We start from the raw sequence: 24,273 nt of genomic DNA on the forward strand, positions 1-24,273 counted from the left end.
ACCCCGTGAGCTGTACAGTCTATGGAATTCTCCAGGCCAGAACAGTGGAGTGGGTAGCCGTTCCTTTCTACACGGGATCTTCCCAACCCAGGTCTCTCACATTGCAGGCATATTCTTTACCAGCTGAGCCACAAGGGGAGCCCAACATACGTGGAAAAAAATGAAAAAGATCCATACACCTAGCTATCATCAGTAGCCCATTAACTGTTGGATCTTATAAAACCAGAGACAAGTTAAGATCCTTCAGACCTTTGCACTAACATACCCTAGTGTGTGGACTACATTTAATTTCATTAACAGGAGATATGATCCTTTCATGTGCAGGGAGAGGCGTGTAGGTATACTTCTGTGGTCCTGCCTTCTAGGTATAGACACAGCCCCTGTTGCTCATGGCTTGGTCTACACCTGCTAGGTTTGTTGGTTCTTCCTTTAGTTCAATATACTTCTTTTTTTTTTTTTATTAGTTGGAGGCTAATTACTTTACAACATTGCAGTGGTTTTTGTCATACATTGAAATGAATTAGCCATGGATTTACATGTATTCCCCATCCCGATCCCCCCTCCCACCTCCTTCTCCACCCGATCCCTCTGGGTCTTCCCAGTGCACCAGGCCCAAGCACTTGTCTCATGCATCCAACCTGGGCTGGTGATCTGTTTCCCCCTAGATAATATACATGTTTTGATGCTGTTCTCTTGAAACATCCCACCCTCGCCTTCTCCCACAGAGTCCACAAGTCTGTTCTATACATCTGAGTCTCTTTTTCTGTTTTGCATATAGGGTTATCGTTACCATCTTTCTAAATTCCATATATATGTGTTAGTATACTGTAATCGTCTTTATCTTTCTGGCTTACTTCACTCTGTATAATGGGCTCCAGTTTCATCCATCTCATTAGAACTGATTCAAATGAATTCTTTTTAATGGCTGAGTAATATTCCATGGTGAATATACTTCTGACTTGAGATATGATGTCCAAAATTATAAACGCACCTTTGAAGTTTCTGGACTAGAAAATGGAGAAGACTCCCAACAATTTTTTTCTTTCTCAAAGGAATCTTCTTGGAATGCAAATTTCTGCTTAAGTGCATGGGATATTAGAGACACTAGATCCTATGGTGAGTCTTCTCTTTTCCTTTTATGAATGGGTCTGCCTCCAGGAGACCTTTCAATAGCACATAGTTTAACCTTATGCGTATCCTTTAGAACATTCAACATGTTTGGAACATCTTCATTTTTCTTGCTTTTTGAATGTTGACTATAATTGGCCTTCCTAGCATCTGGGTGCTGTTTTTTCACTTCAGTTGATCTATGGGATATACAGATGAGTAATTAAGGCATTCCTACTTGATATCTTGTTGGTTAGCTTTTCTACAGTCCCAGTTAATGCTTTTCTCCCACTTTTCTCATTTATTTTGATTTGAATTCTGGTATAATTTTATATATACACATAATTACAGATGTGGTATAAATTATACACACATGTTTCATGGTTCCACTTACTTGATTTATCTGAAGTACTCAAATTCATAGAAGCAGGAAGTAGACTATGGCTGTCAGGAGCTGAGGGAAGAGGAAATGGACGTTGCTGTTGAGTAGGTATAAAATTTCAGTCCTGCAAGATGAAAAGTCATAGAGATCCTCTGTACACCATAGTGTTCATTGTTAACAGTGCTGTATTATATACTTAAAAATCTGTTAAAAGAGTAGATCTTGTATATTTTTTTAACACAATTAAAAAAAATGTATAGTCAAAGTGACATTGACAAATGTCTAACCAAAATAAGGTGCAGTTATGACTTTTGATGAGTCTGTACCTTGACAACATATATAGAATAAAATATAGAAAATATTCTCAGAAGGCACGGCCATAAAATCTTGAGTCCATTCTAAACCCAGCAGGACTCTACGACCTCTTGATGCCATAGGACACAGCCTGAGACCAGATCCTGGTTAGGTTGCATGCTGACTTCCTGTGAGTCTCACAGAGCTTTTGTGTAGTCTATCTATTTTGTGTAGTCTGGATCATCAGGTCATCGATTGAAAGTGCATCAGAGAAGTTCTCTTATTACTCTAATTAATTTAGGGCCATCTAGAACAGCGACGTGGAGCCTGGTAGGCTACAGTCCATGGATCTCAAGGACGCAACTTAGCGACTGAAACAGAGAAAAAAAAAAAAAGAACAGAAGAGCAAGGTAGTGTTTTAGTCTAATGTTATCTTACCACATCTGCTATTATAATTCAGTTGTTGGGAAGATTACTTACATTCTCCTCAGAAAAAGAAGCAGTACAATGCAATGATCAAAAGCATGATATTTTGAGTTACTTCAAATCTTAAGTCTCCTGGATTTCAGCTGTTCCTCCATTTAGAGAGTCTGGTTTGGGTCATTCTAATATTTCCATATTAGAGTAATGCATTGTATATCAGCATAATGCTACAAGGCTCACAGAGTTTTTACTTGATGAATAAATACTTTGTAATATCTGTCTGGTGAACTGCTTTGTGATGAACCTCTGTTTGCCCCTGGTGATGAAGCGAGGCTGGGTTAACTTGAATGACTTTGCCATTTTGTTTCTCTTTCTAGCACTGCCATTATGTAGGCAGGAAAACCATGCCAACAAATATTTATGCAGCCCTTATTATACTCCAGAAACTGGTGATAAGGCTGTTAACAAAAAACATTACAGTTACTGACTTCACAGAACTTGTGATCTAGGGTATCCAAAATGGTGACCCATGTTTCTACAATGCACCCAAACTACAAGGGACCCTATCTCCAAAGGAACGATTTTTGGTTTTCTTCCCCAACAGCATCCCACTTTTGATTGTGGAAAATATGTGTCAAAATTGAGCTTTTTCCTATTATTTAGATCAAATATCTTTGTAAATAGCAACATATAGCTTCTACAGTACAGGATTTTGATAATTGACTAACTTCCTTATAAGTGGAGATTCTTTTGTTTTCTGTTGTGCTTGTTATTTTGGTTAGTGTGCTATGCAAAAATGTTCTCATATCATCATCATTCCTGAAAGTCTAATTTGATTCAAGTTTGCACATAAAATAGCAAACTTATTCCCCTAAGATTTGCCATCTCTTTTGGTCACTATTTCAACTGCTCTTCAAAAATGATTTATATGAATGAAGAATCAGATTTTTAAATATATGAGTAAGCTTAACCTTTTCAACCAAACTACTTTAAAGATGGAAATTGCCTTCTAGCTTTTTCTTTTTAAACTCATAATAAATATATATTTATGTTATGTTAGTCAGTTATGTCTGACTCTCTACAACCTCATGGTCTGTAGCCCATCAGGCTCCTCTGTTCCATGGGGTTTTCCAGGCAAGAATGTAGGGTATCTTCCCAACCCAGAGATCAAACCCAGGCCTCCTACACTGCAGAAAGTTCAGACTGGAATGAAAGTAATTTTTCAGGCTCTTGATAAACTATTTATAGCAGGCCAAGTACAAGATCACTACCATGAACTCAACAGTTTTCCCACTATTTTCAGGCAGTTTCATAAGGAACTTTTTAGCCAGTCAGACCTGACTGTTCTATGTATTATTTTTTGTGGTATTATATTTAAATTATTCCATTGAGCTTTATGGTTTTGCCAAGCATTCAAATACATGTTTATACAACTTTACATTATGGTAATAATAACAAATAATTTCAAAGAAAAATATTATTGTTTATCCTATCATCCAAGATGAACAGCATTTATATTTCTTTCCAAGATGTTTAGTAGACATACACACAGAATTACAGGGAGACACAAAATCTTGCCCTCTCCTTTAAATTTAAATAATTAAAGTTATTTAATGTTATAAAGCCATTAGCATTAATCACAGAATATGTATCATGGACATATTTAGATTTCAAAAATCTTGAGCTATAGCATATGTTAGTGGCTGCATTATAGTCATTTCATGCTATAAGTTATTTACCAAACCCTCACATTTAGTTTTCATTGATTTTTTTTTTTATTTTAGGAAATCTTAGTCAGGTACCCTGTGATTCCTTATAAGATTTGATCTATGTTAATGAAATTTTCATTTGTGTGTACTCTCTTAATAATTAATAGAGACTCATCTAGCCCATGAGTATTTGGTTAAGTATGCATAAAATTAGAAATAATTACACATCAGTATTATATTATGAAGTAACATTGATTTCAGACTTCCTCTTTTCCCTATGTAATAAATACTTGTAATTTGAATTCTGCATTTTGCTCTTGTCACTTTCCATTAGTTTCAAACTGCCTTCCTTCCAAATTTAGTAATGTTTATTCCAGAATGAATGTATTCAATCTGAACTGTTTCATTAAAGCAGGCAACCCTGAAAGTCAGAACAAAGGGGAAGGCAAACATACCACTCACCCAGGAGCCAGGGCATTACCAAGGTAATTCTATCATCTATCTTTTTCTTCTACAATGCAAAATTTGGCGTTATTGTCTACTTGTTTCCCAGGCCACAGCCAGGAGAAGGAAAAAACAGAGGTATCTCTCTTACCCCAATACACACTCAAACAAGCACACACAAAGGCAAAATTATTGAGAATTTATCATTGAATCACAAATGGTCCTGTCTCCCATTCCTTAGTACTTTTATTAGGGTCTTAGTTTAAGGGGGACAGTGTCAGAAAGGAAGGATTTATAAACTCTCTTTGATAAGGCATGTAATAATAATTACCAGTATTTATTCAATTTTTACTTAGTACCAGGGATTGGTTTAAGTCTTTTATATGTGTTCATCATTCTACCAATCCCATGAAGACATTATCACTATTGTTTGCAGGATATAGATGAGGAAGTTGAGGCACAGAGAAATTTAGCAAGTAAAGTCAAACAGCTAATGAATGGCAGAATAAGATCCAAACCCAGTCTGATTTTAGAGCCTCTTCTCCCAACCAATCTGGTGTGCTTTGTCTATAGCTTTATCTAGTTAACTATGTGAAATGCATGATTAGCAGCCCAGGAATCTAAACTTGTGATGAAACTTGTCTGTTGAAGTTGGATTAAGAGTTTATTTACAATAGCCAGGATATGGTGTCTATCAACTGATGAATGGATAAAGATGTGGTACATATATACAAAGGAATATTACTCAGCCATAAAAAGGAATGCAACTGAGTCATTTGCAGTGATGTGGATGAATCCAGAGTCCATCACACAGAGTGAAGTAAGTCAGAAAAAAACCCAAATATCATATATTCCATATAGATGGAATCTAAAAAAATGGTACTGACAAACCTATTTGCAGGGCAGGAATAGAGACACAGATGTAGAGAACAGACTTACAGATATGGAAGGGAAGGAGAAGTGAGATGAAGTGAGAGAATATCATTGACAGGCATGCACTACCATGTATAAAACAGATAACCAGTGAGGGCTACTGAATAACACAGGAAACTTAGCTCCATGCTCTGTGATGACAGAGGGGTGGGATGTGGGTGGTGGGATGGAGGCTCAAGAGGATGGGGATATATATATGTGTGTGTGTGTGTGTGTGTGTGTGTATTTACATTGTACAGTAGAAACTAATGCAACTATACGCCAATTGAAAAAGCAACTATATGCCAATTTTAAAAAATTTTGAAGACTACCAACTTACCTTAGATTAAGATTAATCATCAGAATCAAGCAACGTTTAGAGAATTGATCACTGTTAGTCTTCATAAACACTGTTACAGCTCTTTGATCTCAAATTAAGTTGTCAGTGCTGCCATGCACGGTGGGGGGCCAGGAGCATCTTTCCAGACTCCAGTGCTTCTTATCTTTCAAAACTATTAGCTGGTGGTCCTGCCACTGGTAATTCTATCACGTGCTACTGGAAATCCTCCACAGCTGCCATTTTGTCCCACTGACAAAAAAAAATGTTGTCATTACCCCCACCATCTCTTGCCACAGATTCCAGGTGCCAGGCACCAGGGTGGGCCCAGGGAGGCCTGAGTCTCACTCGCATATTTCCTGGAGGCAAAGCGTTATCTTCCTTTGGAGTTGGGGTTCCATGTTGGAGAAACCTCTCTAATTTTCCCTGATGCTCCCTCTCCTTGGAGACAGTTTCACCTTCAACCAGAGAAGCTCCATCTTCATTCATTTGATCTTAATTCCTAAGAGTTAACCTCATTTCCTGTCTCAACTCCCACCATCAGCCTGTCATCCCCTACTTTGGTTTCCTTATTTTTTTTTAATAGGAGGATAATTTTCTTTACTAGTTTTACGTTCACAAGGACCTAAGCTCTATGAGGAGTCCTTTTCTAAGCTTGTGTGCCTGGCTTCCAGACATTCTTTTAACATATTTAACTTGTAAACTTTACTTAACAATGTTTAAGCTGTCCTTTTATCCTTTAAGGAGCTAATCATCTTTGAAAACAAAACTAAATATAATTTTCAGGATACAAGGAGACTCCTGTGCTTCAGCATACATATTTTGCGTAAATATCTGAAGCAATTCCCTTTGTGCCATTCAGAAAAGGTCACAGAAGATAAGCCCATGCATATCAAGCAGTGAATGTTTGTGCTTTGCTACATTTCTGTTGGCACTTTTCTCAGCTTAAAGGGTCAAGGGACAAAGGAAAAAAAAAATGTCTGTGTATTCTACTATTTGTTACAGATTCTCCATCTGTATTTACTATTAATTGGACCCGAGTCAGCAAAAGGCCAATCACCAGTTAGTATGCATCATGTTGGGTAAACTCAGGATATTGGTTAAGGACCAAGAGGAGCAAAAGAAAGTTTTGGCTACATTCAGTTGGAAGTATTAATTGAATATGTTTTTTTTTTCATTTTTAGAGAATGGCTGAAAATATAACACTCTTTAAGGATACCATGCAGTTTAAGAGGCAAGACTAGTTAAACATAATAAATTAATGAGATCATTAGCTGCTTTGTAGAACCCCAAGAAAAGTATGAAAAGGCAAAAAGATATGACACTGAGAGATGAAACCCCCAGGTCGATTGGTGCCCAATATGCTACTGGAGATCAGTGGAGAAATAACTCCAGAAAGAATAAAGATATGGAGCCAAAGTGAAACAATGCCAGCTGTGGGTGTCACTGGTGATAGAAGTAAAGTCCAATGCTGTAAAGAGCAATGTTGCATAGGAAGCTGGAATGTTAGATCCATGATACAAGGTAAATTGGAAGTGGTCAAACAGGAGATGGCAAGAGTGAACATCAACATTTTAGGAATCAGTAAACTAAGATGGACCAGACTGGGTGAATTTATTTCAGATGAATATTATATCTACTCCTATGGGCAAGAATCCCTTAGAAGAAATGCAGTAGCCATCATAGTCAACAAAAAAGTCCAAAATGCAATATTTGGGTGAAATCTCAAAAATGACAGAATGATCTCTGTTCTTTTTCAAGACAAACCATTCAGTATCACAGTAATCCAGGTCTATGCCCCAACCACAAATGCTGAAGAAGCTGAAGTTGAATGGGTCTATGAAGGCCTACATGACCTTCTAGAACTAACACCAAAAAAAGATACCCTTTCATCATAGGCAGCTGGAATACAAAAGTAGGAAGTCAAGAGATATCTGGAGTAACAGGAAAATTTGGCCTTGGAGTACAGAATGAAGTAGGGCAAAGGCTAACAGAGTTTTGCCATGAGAACGCACTGGTCATAGCAAACACCCTCTTCCAACAACACAAGAGATGACTCTATACATGGACATCACCCAATGGTCAATACTGAAACCAGATTGATTATATTCTTTGCAGCTGAAGATGGAGAAGCTCTATATAGTCTGAAAAAACAAGACTGGGAACTGATTGTGGCTCAGATCATGAACTCATTGCCAAATTCAGACTTAAATTGAAGAAAGTAGGGAAAACCACTAGACCATTCAGGTATGACCTAAATCAAACCTTATGATAATACAGTGGAAGTGAGAAATAGATTCAAGGGACTGAATAGACAGAGTGCCTGATGAACTATGGACAGAGGTTCGTGATATTGTACAGGAGTCTGTGATCAAAAACATCCCCAAGGAAAAAAAAACACAAAAAGGCAAAATGGTTGTCTGAGGAGGCCTTAAAAAATGGCCAAGAAAAGAAGAGAAGCAATAGGCAAAGGAGAAAAGGAAAGATATACCCATCTGAATGCAGAGTTCCAAAGAATAGAAAGGAGAGACAAGAAAGTCTTCCTGAGTGATCAATGCAAAGAAATAAAGGAAAGCAATAGAATGGGAAAGACTAGAATTTCTTCAAGAAAATTAGAGATGCCAAGGGAACATTTCATGCAAAGAAGGATACAAAAAAAGGACAGAAACAGTACGGACCTAACAGAAGCAGAAGATATTAAGAAGAGGTGACAAGAATACACAGAAGAACTACACAAAAAAGATCTTCATGACCCAGATAACCACGATGACTCACCTAGAGCTAGACATCCTGGAATGTGAAGTGAAGTAGGCCTTAAGAAGTATCACTACAAACAAAGCTAGTGGAGGTGATGGAATTCCAGCTGACCTTTTTAAAATCCTGAAGGATGATTCTGTTAAAGTGCTGCACTCAATATGAAAATTTGGAAAACTCAGCAGTAGCCACAGTACTGGAAAAGGTGTTTTCATTCCAATCACAAAGAAGACAATGCTAAAGAATGTTCAAACTACCACATAATTGCACTCATCTTACATGCTAGTAAAGTGATGCTCAAAATTCTCCAAGCCAGGCTTCAATAGTACCTGAACTGAGAACTTCTAGATGTTCAAGCTGGGTTTAGAAAAGGCAGAAGATCTAGAGCTCAAATTGCTAACATCCGTTGGATCATAGAAAAAACAAGAGAGTTCCAGAAAAACATCTACCTCTGCTTTATTGACTATGTCAAAGTCTTTGACTGTGTGGATCACAACAAACTGTGGAAAATTCTTAAAGAGAAGAGAATACCAGATACCTTACCTGCCACCTAAGAAATCTGTATGTAGGTCAAGAAGCAACAGTTAGAACTGGACATGGAACAATGGACTGGTTCCAAATTGGGAAAGGAGTATGTCAAGGCTGTATATTTTCACCCTGCTTATTTAAATTATAAGAGTACACTATGTGAAATGCCGAGCTGGATGAAGCACAAGCTGGAATCAAGATTACCAGGAGAAATATCCATAACCTCAGATATGCAGATGATAATACTTTTATGGCAGAAATCAAATGGGAACTAAAGAGCCTCCTGATGAAAATGAGAGGGGAGAGTGAAAAAGGTGGCTTAAAACTCAACATTCAAAAAACAAAGATCATGGCATCCAGTCCCATCACTTCATGTCAAATAAATGGGGAAACAATAGAAACAGTGAGAGACTATTTTCTTGGGCCCCAAAATCACTGCAGATGGTGACTGCAGCCATGAAATTAAAAGACACTTGCTTGCTCCTTGTAAGAAAAGCTAAAACCAACCTAGACAGCATATTAAAAAGGTGAGACATTGCTTTGCCAACAAAAGTCTGTCTTGTCAAAGTTATGGTTTATCCAGCAGTCATGTATGGATGTGAGAATTGGACCATAAAGTGAGCTGAGTGCTGAAAATTGAAGCTTTTCAACTGTGGTGTTAGAGAAGACTCCTGAGAGTCCCTTGGACTGCAAGGAAATCAAACCACTCAATTTTTTTTTTTAAGTTAAACATTTTGACCTATATTTTTTTTTCCCATTTATTTTTATTCGTTGGAGGCTAATTACTTTACAATATTGTAGTGGTTTTTGCCATACATTGACATGAATCAGCCATGGATTTACATGTGTTCCCCATCCTGATCCCCCCTCCCACCTCCCTCTCCATCCCTTCCCTCTGGGTCTTCCCAGTGCACCAGCCCTGAGCACTTGTCTCATGCATCCAACCTGGGCTGGTGATCTGTTTCACCCTTGATAGTATACTTGTTTCAGTTCTGTTCTCTCTGAACATCCCATCCTCTCCTTCTCCCACAGAGTCTAAAAGTCTGTTCTGTACATCTGTGTCTCTTTTTCTGTCTTGCATATAGGGTTATCATTACCATCTTTCTAAATTCCATATATATGCGTTAGTATACTGTATTGGTGTTTATCTTTCTGGCTTACTTCACTCTGTATAATGGGCTCCAGTTTCATCCATCTCATTGGAACTGATTCAAATGTATTTTTTTAATGGCTGAGTAATATTCCATGGTGTATATGTACCATAGCTTCCTTATCCATTCGTCTGCTGATGGGCATCTAGGTTGCTTCCATGTCCTGGCTATTATAAACAGTGCTGCGATGAACATTGGGGTACACGTGTCTCTTTCAGTTCTTGCTTCCTCGGTATATATGCCCAGGAGTGAGATTGCTGGGTCAAACCACTCAAATCTTGAGTTTGAGCAAGCTCTGGGAGTTGGTGATGGACAGGCAAGCCTGGCGTGCTGCAGCCCATGGCCTTGCAGAGTCTGCCAGGACTGAGTGACTGAACTGAACTGATCTTTAATTGAGATAAATTTGAAGATAAGTTTCATGTTTCCAAACAATCTCAAATAACACAAAGTGATCTAGTATAGCAATTTTCTGTTAATAATGAGATTTTAATGACCAGTAGTCTGTCTGATTCTAGTCTGCCTGGTTCCTTCCAGTTCTCTCCCATATAAAAATCTGGTGTTTAACCAAATCTAATCTATTTTCAGATCCTTGATGTTAGTACATAGATTTTTAGCTTGTGGCACAACTTTAGAAGCTTTCAATTGTGGCTTTCCAGACAGGAATTGAATTTTACCTTCTAGATTAATCGAACCGTTACTTTCTCTTTTTTGCTATGGGGAACCATGGAGCTATAAATTTAGGTGTTTTATGCTCATCTCGACTTTGACTACATGGTAAAGCTTTCACTTATATTTAGTAAATTTTCCTTCTCCACATTCAATTGGTCTCTCCAATCCCTGTTCACTTTTCTTAACCTTAGCCTGACTTTGCTCTACACTCAGTGGTAATAGTGACTTTTCTTATCAGCGGAAGGAAAGTTCATTAGAAAAATTCCTTCCGTTTCCTCACTCTTCACCTCTAGGCTATGATGTGTTTCGCTTACATTTTCAGAGCCTCTCACTGTACACTGGATCATGCATTGAAAAATCAATCTCTTGAAATGTCCTCTTTCATTTCTTTAATACCCGTCAAGATACCTGGAATTTAAATTCACGAAGTATGTCTTTTTCTTTCCTAAAACTTTCCTTGCTCCTAAAACTACTTGTCTGCTGAATCATTCATCTAAGTCAGTGATGTTGCTCAGACTTGAAGCGGAAAATCTTTTCAGTCTTATTGATTCTTACATCTTATTCTTTATCTCTTACTATGTTACTCTCCAGTAAACTTGCTCATATTGTAACTGAACCCAATGACTTCTACCATAGAAATACTCTTTGATTTTTTCTTCACCTCTTCATTTCCACTATCACTGCCTTTTCTCAGGTGCTTATTGTTGCTCATCTGAACTTCAGCAACTATCTCCTAACTGGGTTTTCTCTCCTCAGTTTCTCCTTTTATTCCAGTTCATTTTCTAAAGAACAGTGGAAAGAAAGAAGCAAGGAAGGGAGAGAGGGAGTCACGAGATTAGGAAGAAAGGAATGAGGGGAAGAAGAGAGAGACAAAGAGACAAGGGAAAAGTGCAGCTTTCTTTTCTGGCTTATTCCAAGCCACCTTTGACATTCTATGAGAGTGAAAGTCCCTCAGTTGTGTCCGACTCTGCGACCCCATGGACTGTAGCCTGCCAGGCTCCTCTGTTCATGGAATCCTCCAGGCCAGAATGCCTTCTCCAGGGGATCTTCCCAGCCCAGGCATTGAACCCAGGTCTCCCACATTGCAGCTGGATTCTTTACTGTCTGAGCCGCAAGGGAAGTCCTCCCTTTCACATTCTGCAGCTAAAATCTCATTCTGGTGTCACTTACACCATTCCCCGATATGCACCCTGTTCTACTTACTGTTTCCTGCCCAAGCCAGGCTTTTTGACAGATTTATGGTTTCTGATACGATGTTCCTTCTGCATCCCCACCTGAATTTTTTCACCTGGCATATCCTACCCATCTTTTCTACCACAGCTCAAATATCCTCCTCTCCGAGAAGCCTTCAGGGACTTTTCCAATAAGTATTTTGAAGCCCTTTATGCTCCCACATTGCATATTCATACCTCTGTTATTGTACTTAACTTTCAACTGCAAATGACCTGGGTTTCAATAATCAGCTAGTTTTCATAGCATTCAGTTTATACCTCCTTGATGTCTATTAAACCATACTCCAATCACTTCTTCATATTCTGTGCCCAGATTCAATGCTGAACTTCTTTAAGCAAGGTCTGGGTCTGTCCTTTCCATTTCTTCAACTTCAGAAACTATCATATGTTTAGCACATGTAAATATTCAGATGTGTTTGTGGAATAAAAAGAATCTATTCATTTCTCTCCATCCATCACTAGAGAAAAATAGGATCTTTTCTTTCTTTCTTTTTTCTTCCTGGCATTTAACACTATGCCTCCCTTAAGACGCATTCATATACAGTTTTTGAACTAATTAATTCCTTATGGTTTTTTGCTAAATCTATTTCCATGAGCTGGTTTTCAGAGGAAGAATGATTCTTAGAAGCTAAGAATCTGGAAAAAATAGTTCCCATTAGTTTGATATAATCAACATTATTTACACATTTGAATTTTTCTGAGTCTATTTCCAAGGACAGTCACTTGATTTTAGGGTCACTGAGATGTCATTAATTTACTCAGATCCTGACTAGACTAGACCTATATGTCTGAACCTCCTTTTAGAGTCATTTTAGGCACAATAAATTTTATGGGTACTTAATCTTGAAAGTGGGGCTTCCCTGGTGGCTCAGTGAAGAATCTGCCTGCAATGCAGGAGACCTGTGTTTGATTCCTGGGTCAGGAAGACCCCCTGAAGAAGAGAATGGCTACCCACTCCAGTGTTCTTGCCTGGAAAATCCCGTGGACAGAGAAGCCTGGTGGGCAACTGTCCATGGGGTCACAGAACTGAGCACGACTGAGTGACTAACATCTTCGAGTTTAAAAGTCGTGTATGACAAAGCAATTGTTTTGTGTAGGAGAGGTTACACATCAGTGATAAAAGAGAGGAGAATGCTCTGATTCATTCAGTTCAGTTAAGTTCAGTCACTCACTCATGTCTGACTCTTTGTGACCCATGAACTGCAGCATGCCAGGCCACCCTGTCCATCACCAAGTCCCGGAATTTACTCAAACTCATGTCCATCAAGTCGGTGATGCCATCCATCCATCTCACCCTCTGTCGTTCCCTTCTCCTCCTGCCCTCAATCTTTCCCAGCGTCAGGGTCTCTTCAAATAAGTCAGCTCTTCGCATCAGGTGGCCAAAGTATTGGAGCTTCAGCTTCAACATCAGACCCTCCTACGAACACCCAGGACTGATCTCCTTTAGGATGGACTGTTTGGATCTCCTTGCAGTCCAAGGGATTCTCAAGAGTCTTCTCCAACACCACAGTTCAAAAGCATTAACTCTTTGGTACTCAGCTTTCTAGTCAATAAAGCAGAAATAGATGTTTTTCTGGAACACTCTTGCTTTTTCGATGATCCAGCGGATGTTGGAAATTTGATCTCTGCTTCTTCTGCCTTTTCTAAAACCATCTTGAACATCAGAAGTTCACAGTTCACATATTGCTGTAGCCTGGCTTGGAGAATTTTGAGCATTACTTTGCTAGTGTGTGAGATGAGTGCAATTGTGTGGTAGTTTGAGCATTCTTTGTCATTGCCTTTCTTTGGGATTGGAATGAAAAGTGACCTTTTCCAGTCCTGTGGCCACTGCTGAGTTTTCCAAATTTGCTGGCGTATTGAGTGCAGCACTTTCACAGCATCATCTTTCAGGATTTGAAATAGCTCAACTGGAATTCCATCGCCTCCACTTGCTTTGTTTGTAGTGATGCTTCCTAAGGCCCACTTGACTTCACATTCCAGGATGTCTGGCTCTAGCTGAGAGTGAGTGATCACACCATTGTGGTTATCTGGGTCATGAAGATCTTTTTTGTACAGTTCTTCTGTGTATTCTTGCCACCTCTTCTTAATATCTTCTGCTTCTGTTAGGTCCGTATCATTTCTGTTCTTTTTTGAGCCCATCTTTGCATGAAATATTCCCTTGGTATCTCCAATTTTCTTGAAGAAATCTCTAGTGTTTCCCATTCTACTGTTTTCCTCTATTTCTTTGCACTGATCACTGAGGAAGGCTTTCCTATCTCTCCTTGCTATTCTTTGGAACTCTGCATTCAAATGGGAATATCTTTGCTTTTCTCCTTTGCTTTTTGCTTCTCCTCTTTTTACAGCTAGCACACTCCATTAATAGTTTTAGCCCCTGGAGATCTCTCGTCAGTAGCCTGACCTATGTGTTGCCAGAACTTGTAAGGGTAACTGTGAGTTGATGTTGCGTGCAAAGCATCAAGCGGAACCGTCTCACAGGAAAAATATGACCCTTTCTGCTGTAGCTTGTGCAACTTTGTGAAAAATACATTATCTATTTTCTTTTTCATAGCTTAGGATTTCTCTAAAAGAAAAAAAAATCTCCATATATATCTTGTATATTTGATTGTTTCTAACAAACAATGTATATTTATTGGATGCTTACCATATAGCCACTGCTGCAGTAGATTCAGAGGAAGATTCAAAAGCAATGCCATGTAAAGTTTAGTCCCTGACTCCTCCAGGAATTGAGAGTTCCCTTGAAGACACAATATCTTGTTATGAAATTATCTTTTTTCCCCTTAACTTCTCCCTCCCTCCTTCTTTCTCTTTTTTTCTTCCCTTTCTCTCTCTTTTTCCCCTCTTTCCCTTCCTTCCCTCTTTTTTTCCTTCCCCTTCCTCCTTTCTATTTAGAAAACTCGATTTGTGTATTAGTGTATAGTTGTCCTCAAGGTATCTGAGTAATATTATTTAACTCTGTTAGTCTTTATCTAACTCTACTTTTTTCCACTTTCACAAAACAAAATTAATTGACATCTAGGTAAATCAGTTTCCTTCTCACTGGTCCTATAGGCAAGTTAGAATATCCTGCCCTATTATAAGCCCTATTAAAAAGTTAACTATCCTCCTATCTACAATTAAATATGGCCTAAAACTGGGAGATAAAAGCAAGTTAAGTAGATAAAAAGAGACAAAAATGTACATTCATTTTGCATGGAATTTCTGAATTTGCAACTTGATCTTTAGAAATTAAAATAGTTGCAAAAAATGTTTTAGATTTTCTGAAAGAGACTGTTTGCCTTTAGGATGAAAATCAACCTATGCTTACTCTAATTCACCACCCTTAACTATGCTGTCTTCACACATTAATGCAGTGATTAACTGCGAAATATAACAACTTTTGTTACTAGTAATAATACTACTATTACTAATGACATACTTTCAAAACAGAAGAGAACTTTTTGTTCTTAGACCCATATCCTTTTCAGTCCCCTGCATCCTATGATTGTTTCTTGAGAAAAGGAAGAATCAAAGCTCTCATACTCAGAATTCCCATGGGAGCCTGCTGCTGATGTTTACTTTTAACTGTTAGAAGTGTCACAGCTGAAAATGCTGTAAGTCACAGCGGAAATCCTTAAACTTTGACAAGAAAGTATGAAGTTATTTTGGAACATGGGACAATGCTTAAATGAGGCAAACATGGGAAAAGAGAGTAAAGATGGGGTATTAGGATTGATGCCTAGGGGCAAAAACAAAGAGAGAACAAAGGCAAAGAGAGAAGGGATGAGAGAAGGAACGGAAAGACTTTGAAAGCACTTAGTTCATTTAATAATTTTAACTAAAACTGAACTTGAATGCCTTTCAAACGAAATTAAGATAATTGATTAGTCCTTACAATATAAATGCTTTGTAGGATAGTGGGGTTTTCTGGGTTTTTGCTGTTGCTGTTTCATAGAATTGTTTGGTCAGTTACTTCAGCTCATTATCTTCCTTGCGTAAATGTAATCTTTAATCCAACCTTTCTCCTTCTCACACTGCCATCATTCTATGTTTCCTACCTTAATAAGCAGAAATCAATTTAATTTACCTCTTTCTTTTACGTAGCCAAAGGCATAAACTTCCATTGTTAAAGTACAAACTTCTTTAGTAAGCATTATATAGAGGCATTGTGATAACAATAATTCCTTGTCCTCCTGTAAATACACTGCTTCAAGTATCTGGGGGATTCCCAGGTGGTGCAGTGGTAAAGAATCTGCCTGCCAATGTGGAGAGGTAAGACACAAGTGTTTTAACCCTGTGTTGGGAAGATTTCCTGGAGTAGGAAAGGGCAACCCACTCCAGTATTCTTGCCTGGAAAATTCCATGGAGAGGAGCCTGGTAGGCTACAGTCCATGGGGTTGCAAAGAGTCAGACACAACTGAACAACTCAGCATACATGTACCCACACAAATATCTGGGATTATCAGTCATCTCCATTTTAACTCAAGGGTTTAACCTTGCCTGTGTAGTGTCACCTATACCTTAGACATCCTGAGAGTTGGACTTAGAGGGAATCTTGTTTAAAATGGAGCAATTAAGGAAAGAAATGCGAAAAAGCAAAATGGTTGTCTGAGGAGGCCTTACAAATAGCTGTGAAAAGAAGAGAAGCCAAAAACAAAGGAGAAAAGCAAAGATAAACCCTTTTGAATGCAGAGTTCCAAAGAATAGCAAGGAGAGATAAGAAAGCCTTTCTCAGTGATCAGTGCAAAGAAATAGAGGAAAACAGTAGAATGGGAAAGACTAGAGATCTCTTCAAGAAAATTGGAGATACCAAGGGAATATTTCATGCAAAGATGGGCTCAATAAAGGACAGAAATGGTACGGACCTAACAGAAGCAGAAGATATTAAGAAGAGGTGGCAAGAATACACAGAAGAACTGTACAAAAAAGATCTTCATGACCCAGATAACCACAATGGTGTGATCACTCACCTAGAATCAGACATCCTGGAATGTGAAGTCAAGTGGACTTTAGGGAGCATCACTACAAACAAAGCAAGTGGAGGTGATGGAATTCCAGTTGAGCTATTTCAAATCCTGAAAGATGATGCTGTGAAAGTGCTGCACTCAATATGCCAGCAAATTTGGAAAACTCAGCAGTGGCCACAGGACTGGAAAAGGTCAGTTTTCATCCGATCCTAAAGAAAGGAAATGCCAAAGAATGCTGAAACTACCACACAGTTTCACTCATCTCACATGCTAGTAAAGTAATGCTCAAAATTCTCCAAGCCAGGCTACAGCAATATGTGAACTTCCAGATGTTCAAGCTGGTTTTAGAAAAGGCAGAAGAACCAGAGATCAAATTTCCAACATCCGCTGGATCATCAAAAAAGCAAGAAAGTTCCAGAAAAAACATCTATTTCTGCTTTATTGAATATACCAAAGCCTTTGACTGTGTAGATCACAATAAACTGTGGAAAATTCTGAAAAAGATGGGAATACCAGGCCACCTGACCTGTCTCTTGAGAAACCTGTATGCCGGTCAGGAAGCAACAGTTAGAATTGGACATGGAACAACAGACTGGTTCCAAATAAGCAGAGGAGTATGTCAAGGCTGTATATTGTCACCCTGCTTGTTTAACTTATATGCAGAGTACATCATGAGAAACTCTGGACTGGAAGAAGCACAAGCTGAAATCAAGGTTGCTGGAAGAAATATCAAAAACCTCAGATATGCAGATGACACCACCCTTATGGCAGAAAGTGAAGAGGAACTAAAAAGCCTCTTAATGAAAGTGAAAGAGGAGAGGGAAAAAGTTGGCTTAAAGCTCAACATTCAGAAAACTAAGATCATGGCATCTAGTCCCATCACCTCATGGCAAATAGATGGGGAAGCAATGGAAGCAGTGTAAGACTTTATTTTTGGGGGCTCCAAAATCACTGCAGATGGTGATTGCAGCCATAAAATTAAAAGACTCTTGCTCCTTGGAAGAAAAGTTATGACCAACCTAGACAGCATATTAAAAACCAGAGACATTGCTTTACTGACAAAGGTCTGTCTAGTCAAGGCTATGGTTATTCCAGTGTTCATGTATGGATGTGAGAGTTGGACTATAAAGAAAGCTGAGCACCGAAGAATTGATGCTTTTGAACTGTGGTGTTGGAGAAGACTCTTGAGAGTCCCTTGGACTGCAAGGAGATCCAACCAGTCCATCCTAAAGGAGATCAGTCCTGGGTGTTCATAGGAGGGTTTGATGTTGAAGTTGAAACTCCAGTACTTTGGCCACCTCATGCGAAGAGCTGACTCATTTGAAAACACCCTGATGCTGGGGAAGATTGAGGGCAGGGGGATAAGGGGACAACAGAAGATGAGATGGTTGGATGGCATCACTGACTCAATGGACATGAGTTTGGGTGGGCTCTGGGAGTTGGTGTTGGACAGGGAGGCCTCATGTCCAGCAGCTCATGGGGTTGCAGTCAGACATGACTGAGCAACTGAATTGACCTGAAGGAAAGAAAGTGTGATAAACTATTTATATCTTGCATATGTTGTTGCTATTGCTGTATTCAGTTGCTCAGTCATGTCTAACTCTCTGCAACCCCATGGACTATAGAATGCCAGGCCTGTCTGTAGCTCAACGTCTCCTGAAGTTTACCCAAATTCATGTGCATTGCATTGGTGATGCCATCCAGCCATCTCATCCTCTGATGCCCTCTTCTTCTTCTGCCCTCAATCATTCCCAGCATCAGGGACGTTTCTAGTGATTCAGTTGTTTGCATCAGATGACCAAAATACTGAAGCTTCAGCTTCAGCATCAGTCCATCCAATGAGTATTCAGAGTTGATTTCCTTTGAAGTTGACTGATTTGATTTCCTTGCTGTCCAAGGGACTCTCAGGAGTCTTCTCCAGCACCATAGTTCAAAAGCATCAATTCTTTGGGCTCTGAAATTGTCCTCCAAAATGCATTTTAATGCCTCAGAATTCCAGCAGAAAATAGACTGTGAAGTAGTACAGTTCGCTTCTCCACTTAGAAGGCCCAACACTTCCCAGCTGGCTGTGCTGAGATTACCCAGGATAATAGATGGGTGGATTTAGAAGAGGCCAAATGTTGTCCAATAAGGCATCTGCCTTATTTCCCCACCGTATGAAACACCATTTCTCCTACAGTCCACAAATTTAAACTTGGGGTGTTTTTTTATCTAATACTTCAGCCTATGAATTGTTTTAGGTTCTCTCTTTGTTCCATTTTCTTTTGACATACTGCTATATGAAATTGTCCTTTCATCCCAGTTTTTAAATTTATTGGCTTAGAGTTGTTGATAAAATAATTCTGTTCTCATTTAACTTTGCATTAATCAGTGGATTTGATTCATACGTTTACTTGCATCTTCTAGTTTTCCTCTTGATTAATCTCACCAGTGACTGGTCTACTTGGTTAGTTTCTTGATCATCTGTGTTATTTTCAGTTTCATTGATTTCTGTTCTTTACATAGTACCTTCCTACTTCTTTCCTTGGATTTATATTGTTCCTTTTGTAAGCTTATTTTTTTGCACACTTAGCTCACTTCAGGCTTTCTTATTTTCTAACAGAAACATCTAAAGCTTCAAATTGTTCTTAAAGCACAATCCTACCTGCATACCATAGTTTTAAACATGAAATATGTGTATCATTCAGTTCAAAATCTCTCTAATTTACCTATTGATTTCTTTTTTGATCTGACCATGAAAAATTAGAATTATATTTTAAAAGGTTCAAATATATATTTTTAATTTATTTTTAACTCAATTGAATTATGATCAGAGAATGTATGGTGTAGAATATCTTCATTTTAAAATTTGTTAAGACTTATGTATGAGCCAAAATTCCATGGTGGTTCAGTGGTAAAGAACTTCCCTGCCAAGCAGGAGACCTGGGTTTGATCCCTGAGTCAGGAAGGTACCTTCGAGAAAGAAATGGCAACCCAACTCCAATATTCATGCCTGGGAAATCCCATGGACCAATCAGACTGGTGGGCTACACTCTACGGGATCGCAGAGTCAGACAGTACAGAACAACTGAACAGGCAGACTAGTGTTTACATTAATCTAAGCTTTGAGAATCTCCATGCTAAGTGGGTGCTATAAATATAAACTCACAGAAATTTCTCCCCGAGAACTTTTTATTCTTCCTTAGACTCTAATCAGGAATAAGCTTGCCAGAAACAACCAAAAATTCTTGTCTCTTCCCTGACCTAGTGGATAGATTTTTATGACTCATTTCTTTTTCTGACCCTTTTCTGAGAATCATTCTTTGCAGGGTATAGGCTTTCAGTCGTATTTTCTGTTTTTGTGAAGTATAGAAGTACCGGCATCTAGATAATGCTTGTTTACGTATCAAGTGTTTTCAGTAATCTATAACAAAAACATTGAAAGCTCAATAGAAAAATGGACAAAGGACACACACAGTTTTGGAGGAGGAAATATGAAACCTCTTTAAATATATGAAAAAATGCTCATTACCATACATAATAAAGTAAATGCAAATACGAGATGCCATTTCTCATCTATAAGACTGGAAAAAAAATCCAAAAATTTGACAAGCTTTCTGTGTCAACCTGCAGAGGAAGAGACACTCATTACAAAGTCAGTCAAAATGGTAAATCTCTGTGGAGGTCAATCTGGTAGCAGCTCTCAAAAAAAGTGAAGTTACTCTATGATCCAAGGATCCCCTATCTAGAAATTAATCCTCCAGCTATATTTACAAATGTTCGTGATGATGTAATTACAAGTTTATCTACTGCAGCAACTTGTGTTGATCAATAAATGACTGCTTCCCACACAAAGGAACACTATGCAGTGTTTTAGAAGACCAAGGAAGTCTCCATGTACTGATGTGGAAATATCTCCACGATATACTGCTAACTGAAACAACAAGAAATTTCATAAGATTGCACAAAAAGATAAGCTACCTTTTGCCTACAAAGGAAGAACAAATGTACTTTGATATGTACTTATTATTACCTGGGAAACACTGGAATGATCATAATAAATTAGTAAAATACATGATTTATAAGAAGAAGGGGAAGTGACAGATGGGGTGAGAATAAAACTTATTATATATTAATAGTTATAACTTTTTGAATCATGTGCATGCATTAGCCCCTTAACAGTAAAATATAAAACGATAACAACAAACTATTAACCCCATGTTTACATGGTCGAAGAGTTCTTTGGGTTGCTCAGCTGCTGATCACACTGGCTTAAATTTTCTCTTGATTTCTGACACCTGGGAATTAAACTTTTTTCCTATTTCTTGTGAGTTCAGCTATTACTTAAAACTTAAAAAATGTACTATCATGAGTTTTTCAGCAGGCAAGAAGCAAGAGTTGGTTGGCTTTCAGATTGCTCGAGGCCCAGAATATTCATACAATTAAGCAGCCAAAGAGATTTCTCAAAAGTCAAAGAGTAGAAGGATTCTACCTTCGCAAACTCACACAAGGCTTACTTACGTGGGTAAGTAGGAGACTATGTAATTGACTCTTTATGATGATCCCTGCTCTTTTTAAAAAATTTACTTATTTATGGTTGTGCTAGGTCTGTTTTGCTGCACACAGGCTTTCTCTAGATTTGGGGCCTGGGCTTCAGGGTTCTCCTTACGGCGCATATCTTACCCTAAGACAGGCTCAGTAATTGTGGCGCATGTGCTTAGTCGCTTCATGGTATGTGGAATCTCCCTGGACCAGGGATGGAACCCATGTTCCCTGCATTGGCAGGCAGATTCTTACCTGCTGTACCACAAGGGAAATTCTGGTCATCCCTTTGAAGAAGTAAGCAAAACAAAAGTCAAAACTGGCTTCCATTTATCATGAAATTCTAAAGTATGATGTTACGGCTATTTTCCCTTGTTAACAGAGAATAGTTCTACTCTGTGCTTCATTTCAGATAATGAGTGTATTTAAACACTTACTACATCAGAGATCGTGTTTCATATAGCAAGTTTTAATGTCTTGATTCCTGAGTATCATCATCCTAGATTATATAAAGCGGTTGAACCAAGGGTATTTAAGTACAGTGTTCCATTTTCTCATTGGGTTTTACAAAGCCCATTGAAAGATAAGCCTCCCCTTCTGATATAGATACAGCGTGAGAGATGTTCTTGAGGAGGACGGGGAGAAGCAGCATGCTGAGCCTTGAGCCACATCAGAGACTGAGGTTACTGTGGAATCAGCACTGCTAATTCAGCGGCTGCACACCTCATCATACAGCTCTCCAGGATTCACCTCATGGAACAAGCAATTTAAAATAGAGGATCCAAAACAAATCAATTCGTTGTGGGTTAAACTATGTCCCACCAAAAAGATATGTTGAAGCCCTAACCCCCAGTACCTGTGAACTTACTTGGCAGCGTTTTTACAGATGTAATTAAGTTAAGATGAAGTCTACTGTATTAAGGGGGGTCCTAGTCCTATCTTATGATTACAAGAGCAGAGTGACAGACACGGTGGAGAAAGCCATGTAAAGACTGGGGCGAGACTGGAATGAGCTGCAAGCCAAGGAGGGCCAAGGATTCCCAATAAAGACCAGAAGCTAGTAGTGTGCATGAGTGCTCCGTGTGTCTGGCTCTTTGCGACGCCATGGACTGCAGCCCACCAGGCTCCTCTGTCCATGAAATTCTCCAGGCAAGGATACTGGAGTGGGTTGCCATTTCTTTAACCAGGGGATCTTCTCAACCCAAGGATTGAACTCACGTCTCTTGCATCTCCTGCATTGCAAGCAGATTCTTTTATCACTGAGCCACCTGGGGAACCCCAGAATCTAGGAAGAGGCAAGGAAAGATCCTCCCCTAGAGCCTTCAGAAAGAGTGTGACCCTGCCATAACTTTAGTTACAGACTTCTAATTCAGTTCAGTTCAGTCACTCAGTTGTGTCTGACTCTTTGTGACCCCATGGATTGCAGCACGCCAGGCTTCCCTGTCCATCACCAGCTCCTGGAGCTTCCTCAAACTCATGTGCATTGAGTAGGTGATGCCATCCAACCCTTCATCTTCTGTCTCCAGAGCTGTGAGAAAATAATGTTTTGTTATTTTAAGCCATCCAGCTCATAGTAATTGCAGCTGCTGCTGCTGCTGCTAAGTCGCTTCAGTCGTGTCTGACTCTGTGCGACCCCAGAGACAGCAGCCCACCAGGCTCCCCCATCCCTGGGATTCTCCAGGCAGGAACACTGGAGTCGGTTGCCATTTCCTTCACAATGCATGCAAATGAAAAGTGAAAGTGAAGTCACTCAGTCGTGTCCGACTCTTCGCGACCCCATGGATTGCAGCCCACCAGGCTCCTCCGTCCATGGGATTTTCCAGGCAAGAAGACTGGAGTGGGGTACCACTGCCTTCTGCAGTAATTGCAGCAGCCCTAGGAAATTTATGCAAGTCAAGATCAAAAGACATCATTTACAAGATCTCCATTTTCAGTCACAGTCATTCTCTTGCTGTTGTTGTTTAGTTGCTAAGTTATGTCTGACTCTCTGTGATTGCATGGACTGTAGCCCATCAGGCTCCTTTGCCCATGGAATTTTCCAGGCAAGAGTACGGGGGTGGGTTGCCATTTTCCTCTCCAGGGCATCTTCCCAACCCGGGGATCAAATCTGAGCCTCCTACATTGCCAGGAGGATTCTTTACCACTGAGCCACCAGGGAAGCCCCTAGGGAATGCTTAAACTTTTACAGAAACTAGCATCGACTGAAGATTAGGTGAGTAGTGGGTAGGGAAACTGATACCAATATTTCCTTCTTGGATTCCTATATCTGGTAAGATCTCTTTTCTCTGTTTAGGGGCTGGGTGTTAGGAATACTTACTTTCATGAAACCCTTTGGTCAATAGAGTAGAAAATATATACTAAATTTCTTATTATAAAAATAATATATGATTAACAATGTCCACCAATGCGGACTTTATACATGACAATCATCCTTCCCCCCTCCTACCTCAGTGGTATTATCCAGAGATAAGCTCTGTGAACCATATCTTTCATATCCTTCTATAAATGTTTTAGGTATGTATAAGCATTTTCAAATACATATGTTTAAACACAAATGTGATTGAATTATACACAAGAATCTGTGCCTTGTTTTCTTTAATATATTTTAAATGTCTTTTTTATAGTGAGTCATAAGAATCTACCTTATTCTTTTAAAATTGCTTAGTATCCTATCACAAGGATGCTTAACTAAAATACCAAATGTTTACTTATGAGCATTTAAACTATTTCCAATATGCCAATCATGCTGCAGTAAATGTGCTTGTATGTATATCTTTAAGGATTTGTACATATATATCTAAGGACAAACATGTAAATAGAAATGCCAGGGCATATATAATTTAAAATTTGATAGGTATTATTGAATG

Source organism: Odocoileus virginianus, chromosome 24 (assembly GCF_023699985.2).
Source record: "Odocoileus virginianus isolate 20LAN1187 ecotype Illinois chromosome 24, Ovbor_1.2, whole genome shotgun sequence".
NCBI classification, from domain to species: Eukaryota; Metazoa; Chordata; class Mammalia; order Artiodactyla; family Cervidae; genus Odocoileus; species Odocoileus virginianus.